This window comes from Protopterus annectens, chromosome 9.part0, assembly GCF_019279795.1.
Source record: "Protopterus annectens isolate FY-2018-M chromosome 9.part0, PAN1.0, whole genome shotgun sequence".
Classification (NCBI taxonomy): domain Eukaryota; kingdom Metazoa; phylum Chordata; order Ceratodontiformes; family Protopteridae; genus Protopterus; species Protopterus annectens.
In genome coordinates, this window is record NC_056743.1 from 766,495,676 (window position 1) to 766,508,748 (window position 13,073).

Genomic DNA, 13,073 nt, shown 5'->3' on the forward strand with positions numbered 1-13,073 from the left:
ACAAGTTCCTTGACTTAGTGAATTCAAATGCCCTTGAGCAAATTGTTCATACCTCGCCAAGAGGAACAAACATTCTAGATCTGGTTCTCACCAACATGCCAAACAGGTACACTGCTGCAACTGCTGACCCCTCATTAGTTAAAACTGACCACAAATCAGTCACCTTCAAACTGACACTAACAGAACTTACAAACTGAAATCGAACTAAAAACCTTCAAGGCAAACTTTGTCCTCCTAGGTGGAGGTATAAATGCATTCCAAGCCCCCCCCCCTTGCTGAAAGTGGTAACTACACCGAAGCCCTGTACAATCACTTGCATAAGGGTGTGAACTCTGCTGTACCAGCCAGAATCAAAGCCAGTGCCCCAAGTAAAATCAAGCTGCCATGGTGGACTTCCAGCATCAACAAACTCTACAATAAATGCAAAAAGTTGTTGTCCAAGAAAACAATAACAAGGACCCAACAATGGAAAAGCACCCTTCTTGCTGGAGAACAGCAGCAGTCGTCCCTCTCCACAAAGATGGACCATCTACACATCCTGGGAACTACAGACCCGCAAGTCTCGCATGCAAAGCCATGGAAATAAATATGGAAATGATCAATAATGACACACACGTTCAGACACTGGACCTTGCCCAGTCTAGTTTCATCAAGAACAGGTCATGTCTACTCATCCTGGTAGATGTTTTTGAGAAGGTCACTGAAGCAATGGATGAGGGCAAAATGGCTTCCACTACATACCTTGACCTGGGTCAAGGCATTTAACACAACCCCCCACTTGGGCATTATTGACAAACTTAAGTTCGGTATAAACCCTTATGTTACCCTGTGGACAGCCAGCTGGCTCACAGACGGACCCAGGAAGTTAGAAATGGTGGGGGTCCACCTCTACAAAGTGGCAGTCACAAGTGAAGCCCTTTAGGGATCGGTCCCAAGGCCATGCCTTTTGAGCACTGATTTCTCTGAAGTCATGGCCTCTGGCTGACTAAATTTGCAGATGATTGCAAATTATGTGCTATCACTGAATCAACCACTGTCACAAATGTTTTCCAGGAAGGGCTGATACAGACATACAAGTGCCAGAGCCATGGACTAAATCTAAATGCCAAGAAATGGATAATAGTATCCCTTGGGAAGTCATTCACTCCTAATAACTATCAAATTGACAACATACCCCTAAGGGTTGACCCAGTACTTGGGGACTTGAGAACGTACATAGAGAGTAGTCATTGACCATCACAGGTTTACAGTAGTGAGGAAGTCATTCTATGTTGTGTAACTTATAAAAAAAAAAGATATGACATCTAGGTCCAAGGAAGTCATTGTTTCACTGTATTTGGCATTAATCAGATGCATCATTGAGTGCAATGTCCACTTTGGTATGTACCTAACCAGGCAGTGCTAACTGGAACAACCAGAGGTTCCTCACTAAAAGAATATAGGGCATAAGTAACATGTCCTATGCAGACTGCCTCAAGACCCTATCTTTCTAGTCTGTCTCATACAGGCTGTTGAGGGGATATCTATGCCTAACGTACAATGCCCACTCTGATGGACCTCCTGCATATCCGCAAAGCAAACAGGACCAGTATTACCTATTTTAAAGACTTACACTGCCTGTGATATGAATAGGTCATGCTGTAGAGACAGGTATGCATCTCTGAGACTAACCCTTCTCTGGAACAGGCTTCTCATCCATGTGAAGCAGAGCTCCTCCCTAGTCCAATTCAAGTGCAACTGTTTCTACTACCCTTCCCTTGCCCTGTGAGTATATAAAAGTGGTTTCCAGACAGTGTGATAGGGGTTCCCAGTGAGAGTGGGTGTGTAGCAGTGGTCATCTCTGAGCCCACTGCTGTTCATACTGTTCAGACAATATTTGTAAACAGGTTGGAGGGGACAGCTCAAGAAAAATGCCTGTGTATGCAGATGTGGCATTACTTACACTCTGAAAACAAACTTTAGCAAATGATTGAAATGCAAAACTCTAGGCTTAGGGAATGAAAGTGAGTACAGTCAAGACAATTAACATGGTAGCAAATGGTGAAATGAGAAGAAGCTGAAAACTGAGATAGAAATTGAGATACAAGGGGAAATTTGGAACAGGCTAGCAGAGTCAAGTATCTGGGAGAGGTGGCCGAGGAGAAGGGATGTCTGAGACAGTCAAAGCTAGAATTAGAGGGGCTGCTGCCAAATTGTACAAATTGTCAAGAGTCATGTGATAAAACAATGACCAAGAAGCTGAAAATATGGTGCACAAAATAGTGGTGTAACTGTTGCTTCTGAACGGTATTGAAACTTGTAGAGTGAAGACAGAGCAGTTGAAGGTAGAGGAGATGAGGATGAAGTGCCTAGGATGGGTAGTGTTGTGCAAACTATGGGACAGAGAAAAAGAGCATCAGAGCAGAAGTCAAAATAGGACGGAGAGAAATGAGAAAATCGGAGCAGAAGTTAAAAATAGCTTGAATTGCAGAGAAGGTAAAGATAAATTACAGTGGTTCAAATATATGGGCAAGAAGACAGAAATGATTTAGTGAAGAAGATTTACAGATTCAAGGAGAAAGCAAAAGGAAATAGACTTTCAGCAAAGATATTGATTGTGACAATCAGCTGTGACTGTCAAAGTCAGTGGCATTGAATTGAAAGAGGTGCTTACAGTTGAATGCTCCAACCCCATGTAGTAAATTGGAAAATGGGGTTGATTTTATATTTATCTCTGCATGTATATCTATATATATCTGTGTATGTATGCATACATATATTTATAGATATAAATATAGATATGTATACATAGTGAGAGAGAGAGATATATGGTGAGTAAGAGTGTGTATATTCAATATATAATATATATGCATATTAGGTGCCTGTGTCAGTAGCTCAACAGGCAACGTATTCATCTTTGATCCTGGCAGATGAGAAAGCAGTGGGTTCTACTTCTAATACAGGTGCTTGGATTGATTTTACATTCCTGACATCTGTGTAGCGTAAGGTAAAGGGGGTGATGCAGTTCTGAGTGTGTCATGCTGTGGATGAGATAGTAAGTCAAGATCTCATCTGCCTGAGTCAGTTGCTGTACTGGTAGATGTAAAAGACCCCATTGGGCTTACTCAAAAGTGTAGGGGATTTCCACAGCTGCTCTGGCCAAATTTATACTAGTCAGTATGAATGAAACCTTGAGTCGCACACAAAAGTAGTTCACTGGCCTAATGATACTAATAAGATAAACAAGTGATAAACACACACACACACATATATCTGTCTGTGTATGCATGTAGGTTCATTGGTATGTACTAGGCTAATGACCACAACAGCCTTTTCAAGCCTAGCATTGCATCCCAAATCTCGGTCAATTGCTGGTAACCTTCATAAGTGTATGCAGGGGCTTATGAGATGAAACATTTACAAGTAAGGGGCCAGGAAGATTAACCATTTACAGGTTGCCTGTATCCATTAGAGAAATAGATGCCAAACTAGGGGTGAATTTCCTGTTCCACAATTATTTGTCAAAGTTAAACTTAGAAGTGGGTTAAGGAGGAACTCTGTTACACATAGATGGGAAGCCAAAACATGGAATGCTTATTGAATTTGCATGCCATCCTTGCTCTGGGCCATGCTAATATTCTCTTTCTCATTTTAGTTCATGTGCTGCCAAAGAAAGCACAATAACAATTATTGGCAAGCTGCCATTGTAGCACCATTTTTAAGTCTACCTAATTTTCCTTTGTAAGGATCGAACCATGTACCTCTTGCCTGTGAAGTAAACACCTTAACCATTATGCTAACCCCCCCAGTTCTAAAATGTATGTCTCTGTTATGTATAATACACGTGTTTGTGTGAGTTTTTTTTTTTGTGGTTACATAGCTATAAATTTGGATGAACAACTTTTGCGCAAGTCACAAAACTTTAAAAAATGAAATGGTTCCAAAGCCATATAGTGGAAGGGCTCACTTTGCTAAATTTAGTAACACAAAATGGTGTTTAGTTACATATCTAACTTCTGCTTAAACTAAGCTACAGTGTTTGTTGTATAATGGATATTCTGCTTAAACTAACCTCCTAAACCCTAAGCTTTACTACTATAGCATGACTATAGCCCCCTCCTCCTCCCCCCTCCCATTCCCCACGATATTCTCCCCCCACTTCCTATCAATGTCTAGACAATGTCCTTTTTTTGAACTATTATCCTTTTATTTTTACACTCGTATGCATTAAATTTTAGACCTCTATCAGTGCAGCTCTTAATGTTCATGATTTTTTTCTTTTGTTTTTCTCTCTAATTTCGTATTTGCACTTATTTTTTTTGTCCTGTATATTTATCTTTGCTTATGTTTGCTTGAGGTGCTTTCCCTTGGGTCTCCACTGAAAATGGGTTGCTTACTATCAATGCAATGCAAATAGTTAATAACCTTTTCTGTTTTACAATTTTGTATTGTGATTGTTATTTGTATATTGTCACTTTATCTTTACTTATGTTTTCTGGGGTTTTTCCCCTCTGGTCTCCACTGAAAATGGGTTTGTTTGCAAACGCAGTTGGACTAACCCAGTTAAATGTGAAATTAAATGAAATAAAGCTCTGTAATGTAGAAGATGAAGATCTGTCTGGATGATTGGTAGCACGACAGTCCACTGCTGCACATTTCCAGTCTATTAGCGTTGTCTACCAGATACAAAAGGGTGCCTATACATGTTTGCAGTTCACATGGGCAAATGTTCTTTGCTTGACCAAGTGAATTGCTTAGTGTTTTTATGGAACATGCAGTTTCCCAAATGTGAGTGTTGCTGAGAAGTTATCTTTTTTTCCAAAACAGGCAAGTGGATTGGATGTCCTTCATGGATGCATCTGCAGTCATAACAACTGGGTTGTCCTGTCGTCAGGCAGCCCTTCGGTCGGCCGGATTCCAAAGTCCGGGTCCGGCCGCTGATGTCGCACTTCACCCGACGTCATCTCTGCTGGTCTTCGGGTATAAAAGCATCAGCCGACGCCATTTTCCCCAGTCTTTCTTGCCGCGTGGCGCCCGAAGCAGAAGCTGTTAGCAAGTGCCGGTCGGTCAGATCCAGAGATTACTACTACCGAATACTCCTTCGAAGACTTCTAAAAGCCAAGTACCCCGTTGGGGACTCTTTCTTGCCTCAGCCGATGTCAGAAAAAGTCAATAACTGTTTAACTTGTGGGAAACAAATACCTCATAAAGATTTCCACTCTTACTGTTTGCCTTGTTTAGGCCCAGACCACGACGTAGCAGCCTGTTCGGCCTGTGCTTCTTTCAACCGACGAATGCTTAGACGTCGGTCGGAGTTTGCTGAACAGTTTTTCGGCTCTGATTTTGCGTACATTATGCCGTCGGATCCTCCGACTACCCAAATTGTTAAAAAACGCAAAGAAAAAGACCGACACTCGCGGTCCGCGGTTTCGGCCGAAACCATGGTTAAGCAAACCGCGAGCACGACAGTCCACTGCTGCACATTTCCAGTCTATTAGCATTGTCTACCAGATACAAAAGGGTGCCTATACATGTTTGCAGTTCACATGGGCAAATGTTCTTTGCTTGACCAAGTGAATTGCTTAGTGTTTTTATGGAACATGCAGTTTTCCAAATGTGAGTGTTGCTGAGAAGTTATCTTTTTTTCCAAAACAGGCAAGTGGATTGGTTTTGGGGTAGGAATGTGTTTGCTGGTTAGTGTTACTAGCTAAGGGATAGTTTATATGTGTGATTTTAAGTGGGAAGCAGCTACAAATGTGTTTTATGTAGTTAAATGGGTTAGTTTTGGGGGTTGGTGTGTGTATGTGCGTGCTTGCTGGTTAGGGTTAGAATAAGGGCTGTGCAAGGGGAAAATTTTTAGTGTTGTGTATGTCCTTATGTGTCCAAGTGCCTTGTATAGTATTATCCTGAAGAAATGTTTTTTTCTAAAGTAATGCATATGGCTGGTGTTTGGGCAGGGTTACTGCTAGCACATATCAGTAAAGAGATGCACAGTCATGCATACATCCAAAACAATTACGGCCTCAGATGTGTGATTCAAGGACAAAAGCCAGTAGGTAGGGTCATTCATTCAGTTAAGTGATTCATGCTGATGGATGCATGAATGGCTCTCTTTCAAACTGATATCATGAGGGCTGCCCAAGAACAGTGTGTTTTGTATGATTTTTTTTTTTTTTTTTTAACTCTAGTATATATTATTGCAAGCAGCTAATTCATGGAAAGTAAATCTGAAGAAAAGAGTTGGTGCATTTAGTCACGATGAATACAAGTGGTCAGTCGCACAGGAAGTAGCATCTACACCTTTGGTTCTGGAAGGAAGACCAGAAGGCTGTGGGATCTAGTCCCACGCCATGCAATGCAGCACTAGTGCGGGTGCACTCTTGAATGTGCCATCCTTCAGATGACATGTTAGACTAAGGCCATACCTGCTTGAGTTGGTTGCATCAGGTGGATATAAAATATCCCATGGCACGTATCAAAAAAGGTAGGGGAAGTTAACCTGTGACAAACTGGATAAATGTCATTCTCTCCTGAAAAAATAAAAAACTCACCTAGTGGAAATAGCCAATCAAGAAAAGATGAGCTTAAAACAATTACTATTGAATTTAACTGTATTATTGCATTTGTGGAGACCATGTCCGGGGTTAACATAACTTTTTTTTTTTTTTTAACTTATGCACAACATATTCTTCACTGACGATAGCCAAAGCAACTTAAAAAAAAAAAAAACAAAATGACTAGATCTGAGGAATATAGCATGTAGGCAGAGAGCACCAACGGAGGCAGTACTTTCTGCTCCTTATCACTGACCAGAGTATTACACCTTACAAAGCAGTTTGCAGAATGGAAAAAAAATACACAACAGCAGCAAAATGATATTACTTTTATTTTTCCCTGGATGGGACTGGTAATCCAGCATTCTCTTACTTACTTTTGCAGAATATGATAGCAAAGAACACATGCAAAATCAAGAGGGGGCATATACTGGCATGTTGCAGAAATCGTTATTCCCTGGAGTAAAATCAATGAATTACAAAACTTGGTGATCAATATAACAGTGGTGAAAAATTATCCTTACTGTCTGAGCAAGCTGCAAAGAGCTACTAGATTTACTATGCACAAAATGTTTAAAAAATTATTGCAATTGTAACTGCAAGTTCAGTTATTTCATTATATACTGCTACTTACAAAGCGGCATTTAGACATCGTCACAGACTGTAAATTCTAGTATGTAATGACTACACCTTACCACTTTGTAAAATTAAATGAGCGGGAAAGTAGTTTTGAAGTGAAGATAACTATTTTTAAGTTAATAGTTCAGTTAAACACAACATCAGTAACATCTGCCCGCCAAAATTGCATTATATTCCAATGGCATCTCCCTCTCTTGCCCGTTGCCCTTTCTAAAGTATACACGTACTGCAACAGCACAGATTTTAAACAACTAAAATTACATTACATTTATAAATAATTAAAAGTGTTACTTTCAGTCTGGAAAAGACGCTATGCAGGATATAACAGTGATTGCAATCCTGCACGGAACCACATAGCAGAAGTTTTTATTCTACCGGACAAAAACATACCTGGGACAGGGAATAAAGAAAACTTTTTAAAAAACCTGATAACGTGGGTAGGCTTGTCCAGTGCATCAAAAGTGATGTCACAAAGTGGGAGGGCAATTGGCAATGTTTAGATCTCTGTCCGAGGCAGGTAGCTGAAATTTCACTTTATATAGTGTCCCTTTAAGCTCAATGCCAAAAGATGTGGTCATCCCCTTTGGGAAGAACCTGGTTCCCATGAATTACCACATCGATGGTAGTCAACTGAACACAGAAGGTGTCATAAGAGATCTCGGAACACAGGTTGGCAGCAACCCCTTTTGACCACCACATTGCCACTGTGGTCAGAAGGTCCTATGTGGCACATCTCATTACAAAGGGCTTTGCATCCAGGACGAAAGAGGTCATTGTCTCCCTCTACTCTTCCCTCATTAGGCCAGTCTTAGAGTACAATGCCCCATTTGGCATGTACCTCACTAGACACCTGCAACAACTGGAGAGGCCACAGAAGTACCTCACAGAGGGTCCTAGGCCTTAAACGCTTATCCTGTATGGACAGACTCAAAAAACTCCAGCTATTCTCTGTCTCATTTCTCCTACTTAGAGGCTATCTCTGCTTGACTTAAAAGCAATGTCTGACCCAGCTCTGTTGGAAATGCTACATCTAAAGAAATCCCAGTCCCTCCGCACTACATGCTCCAAAGACCTCCACCTCATTACCACAATCAACTGAACAAGCTAGAGGGCCAGGTCCATAACCCAGAGACTACCCATGCTATGGAATGGACTTCCCATACATGTCAAGCTGAGAGCACCTCACTGGCCCTCTTGAGTGAATGGGAAATAGAAAATTCACTCCAGGGATCACTCCAGTGGCTCTACTCAACAGTCACTGGGAACTAAGGTCGGGTGGCACAATGCCAGGGTAATTCTGTGGGCTAGGCTTGTAAAGACTCAATGGTTATTAGCCTAGTACACACCTATGAACAAAGGCCTGAGCACAGATCCCCGAGGAACATCTGATCTCACCAGTGCTGGATCTAATTTTTTTCCTTGAACCACTACTGTTTGGGTTTTGCCTATTGGCCAGCATAAATGTTGGTTAACCTTGTATTGTCTCAGTCTCATGTCAATAGCATAGAATGATAAGTTAAAAGCTTTGGTTAAATCCAAATGTATTGTGCCTGTATTAACTTCTGGCTCCATAGCCCTAGACATGTAATCAATCAGTGCAAGATTATTTTCTTTAAGTATAATTTCATTACTATATCTCTCAAATTGCATAATAAGTGTTGGACTCGCTGGATGATTTGTTCCATTATTTCCAGATATTAAAATTTGGAGTAACTTATTCCTTCCAAGATCTTAAGTATCCATCATAGAATTAAATGTCTTAGTTGATATAGTCAGTAAATCTTTTATATTAACCAGTAAAATTCCAATGGTCCACTTCATGTGTCAGATTTAATTTTGTTTAAAGCTCTTAACACCTCTTTAGTAATGTTAAGACATTTTGTCATACAGTTGGTTCTTAAACTGAGAACAATCACTGCTATTGATGCCAAAACCATTAAAATGCTCATTAAATTTATTGGCTATCATTTCACTGTCACTAATCATTAACCCATCTACAGAATATTATATTCATAAAATGTTTTGATGTTTGTGATCATTTGTCAAATTTTCATATTTTAGTTTTTCATTTCTTGTACTTGCCAGTAGTTCTTGCTTTTCAACCTCATTTTTATTAAACTTGGTAATTTGATGACAAAAGCAAGAAGCTTGCTTTTTCTTAAATGTGTTCAGTTTATAATTCCGCCATACTGAGATTTTATTTTTGCTATTTACTTTTCTATAGCAAATTTTCCCAACTACTGTTTAGAGGTTCCATGTTATAACTCCCACTGACTGTCATCTGTACCCAATCCAAAGATAGCAAATTTTTCTTTAACTGGTAATCAGACCGTAATTATAATGTTTGGTTCGTACTTCCTGTTTACCCTTAACTGATTCAAATGAGGGCTAATAAGATAATCCAAGAGGAGGAGAAATTCAGGTATTTTCAATTAAAGTTGTATGGTCTGTACCTAACAAGTCTGATATTACCTCGAGTCGGTTCCAAAGTCAGTTCTCTAATAATGATACTTGAAAATCTCAAAATCTTATGAAAATCTCAAAATCTGTCATGTCTTCCTCCATTTTTTGCTAGTTAATGGTAGGATAAGTCACCTAGTAGTACCATATTTCTATAATCTAAATTCATATTTGAGTATTTAAATCCCTTGTATGTATACAATCAAGTATCAGTGTTATAGGATCGTGCAACAATATTCCATAAGCTTTAAGTATTATATACTCAAGCTTAGTTGTAGTCATTACACGTTTTCAAGAAATTTAATTTCTATCCCATAAAGTGATGTCTGTACTTTTGCTTATTTTTAAGCATTCAGATTTATTACTTCCTGGTATTTGTAAGATAAATGAATTCCATGTTTGAGTAATGGCAATATACTCGCATCTCTCAAAGTGCAATGAATTTTGACTCCTCTATTCCCTTAGCTGTGGGGATTGCAATAGAAACATTTTAAGATCTGATGCATTTTCTGTTTCTATTTATAAAAATGTTTTTGCTCATGTGAGTCTCTAAACAAACTTCAGCACACTTCCTAAACAAGTCTGACAGAACCTTAGATGCAAAGCAGTTAAGATGAACTAAATTTCTTAAACCTTTTCATATTATAGGCATAGCTTTCCCAAAGTTTTACTTTAATATCGTAGACAAAGTTGTTTTATCCAGTTGTTAAATTTTAATTTCGACCACCGGTAATCTGGCCAGCACAAATTAGGAAGGATTTCACGTAATGCAGACTCTAGATTAAAGTTTCAGAATGCTTAGGTTAAAGTTTTAGAAATTCATATTGTATAATGTATACTTTAAATCATATAGTACCCCATTGCAAAATAAGTTTGGTATAGGTCTGTTTATCCCTAGTTAACCTTACTAACTCTAATCAATTAACTTCAACCTTTGTAAAGGGGAAACTAATTTACTCTTAATTCAGTGAATTTATTTGATTAGTAATGCATTTTACTTGGGAGTCTCCAATTACCAGAAGTTCAGAATAACTTTCTTATCCACTTCTGTCTGTTACAGAAATAAAACCAGGGTCTTCAGTGCGCTTTGTCTTTGCTAATTATCCTTCCCAGAGCTGCTCTTGTAAGCTTTCTTACATGTGAGATCTCTTGTCATCCTTCATTTTGGCCATTAATAGAATTACTAATGTCAGAACAAGTGTTATATATGATGGACTACCATTTGAAGAAAGATGTTTTTTCCAGGCTTTTCTGAGTGTGTACATGTAGAGTATTGAAGTTTGGGGTTTATTTTTGCTAAATAGATTCACTGATGAAAGCAATTGTTGCTAAAACCGGTCTGATTTTTTTATCCTGCTATTACAGATAAATATCTTTAGTTTAAATAAATCCATTTAGCCGAATACTGTGGTGAGTGCTGGCTTTGCTTTTTTTTTCGGATTTTGGATACTTTATGGCCATGGTATGTGTGGAGTTTTTTTAGTTTTCGTCTTTTCTCTCCATTGTTGGTCCTAGCCCTTGTTAACTCAGTTTTTAGTGGACGTATTGTCACTATGGTTCTTTTGTATCTACAATAATTTGCCATGGTCATCGATATTGTGGACTTACAACATTGCAATTTATTCTTTCTATTGGCCCCAAAGGTACTGATTAAGGTGCACTCGACAACGATTTACTGAGTGGATGAACCAGCATGGTTATGGTTTCATTATGAAAGACTTCTTGGCTTAAGTAAAATTCTTTTTGGAAGTTCGTAGCTCTATGGTGGATTATTTCAACATTCCTTCACAGGGGAAGACTTGGTACATCAGTAAAACTGTGCATATTACTGTAATCCATTAGCTGTTCAGGACAATGTAATATACTCTAGTTTGGCATATTTTAACACTATTTGGGGTAATTTGAGAACATTTAAGTTTCTGATACACCAGGCATGATTTTTCTTGTGCTGTGTGCCGTTTTATATGGTGAGACTATTGTTTTTTTGACTGTATGGTATAATGTGATTTTTTTTATACAACTGTTACTACATCTATATATGGGCATTATTTTTGAATTGGAATAAGGTGGTTATTTCAGGCTGCCAAATATGTTTTTTCGTAATGAAAACAATTGTATGACCCACAAGTCTCTTCAGTGTGTGACTATATTTATAAATAAATTTTGAATACGTTTTCAATGCGGTTTGCATAACAGGGGAGTGGGATCAAACTTGTTTTACACCACATGGTAACATCTTTTGTTGTGGTTGTAAGTTTATAAAGGTGCATGCTTATTTTCATGCACTTCTAAAGATTGAATTTTAGACTAAACAACAGTCTTACAACAGTTTAAGTTAAATAGTTAATAATTTGTACTGCTCTGGTTGTAGTTTTCATTTGGTATTTATCAACATTTGTACCATACAGTGCATTTACATTTTGTGTAGTTATTTTACCGTATAGTTGTACAATATGGATTTGATGGAACTTCTGAATGGTTTGTCATCAGGTAAGGATGATATTCAGGTTTTTGTGGAAACATCAGAAAAGGGAACAAATATGGATAAAGGCAAGGATATAAATGTCTTGTGCAATGATAAATTAAGTTAACTAATGCAGTAAAAGACTTGGGTTCATAGGTAGATACTAGGCTATCTGCCCTAGGGCATTTATAAGCCTAGCCAGAGTGTATTTGGCTTTTGCCTCCCTATTAGATTAGCCTAGCCTACTGTGCCTCTTTATAGTAGGTCACAGAGGGTAACCCTTTAAGATTAGTTTACTGTGCCTCTGTCAAGCAGGGACACACAAGAGATCCCAGGGGTGAATTTGCGATTTTCCATCCACGCGTCCAGATTTTGCTTGGAGGGTCAGCGAGGGGCTATGTCTAACATGAATTGGGATTCTATTCCAGAATGAGGGGAGCCTCTGGGAAATGAATCTGTCCCTCCAGCATGTCCTATTTATTTTTGTGCTGAGGTTTAAGTCCCTGGAGTGTGTAGCTCTAAGGGATTTGGATTTTTTGAGGTGGAGCATGTCCATTAATTCTGGGTTAGATATGGCTTTGTATGTCAGGCATAGATCGCCTCTGAGTAGGCGGTAAGCAACTGAGTAGTGCTGGAGTTTCTTTAGTCGAGCTGCATAGGACCTCTGTTTGTGGCCCATGATCCTCTTGGTGAGGTACTTTTGTGGTCTCTCCAGTTGCTGCAGGTGTCTGGTAAGGAACATCCCAAAAGGGGCATTGTATTCAATTATGGGCCTGATGAGTAGAGAGGCACAATGACCTCTCTTGATCTAGATGCGAACCCTTTCGTGATAAGGTGGGCTATATAGAATGTCCTTCTAACCACTTTGGCAACGTGATTATCAAAGGAGTGATTACTATCTATGTGGGTCCCCAAATCCCTAATTACTTCCGTACTTAATGGATTACCACCTATGTGGTAATTTGTGGGCATTTTGT

At 39.0% G+C, this 13,073-nt stretch overlaps 1 protein-coding gene and 1 pseudogene across 2 annotated transcripts in view; one reads left to right on the forward strand and one right to left on the reverse strand.

Annotated features, from left to right (window-relative positions):
* TTC17 (tetratricopeptide repeat domain 17) overlaps nucleotides 1-13,073 on the forward strand; it is a 3,338,929-nt gene that overhangs the window by 178,552 nt on the left and 3,147,304 nt on the right. The gene's annotated exons all lie outside the window — the stretch shown is intronic.
* LOC122812536 lies at nucleotides 3,559-3,658 on the reverse strand (annotated as a pseudogene).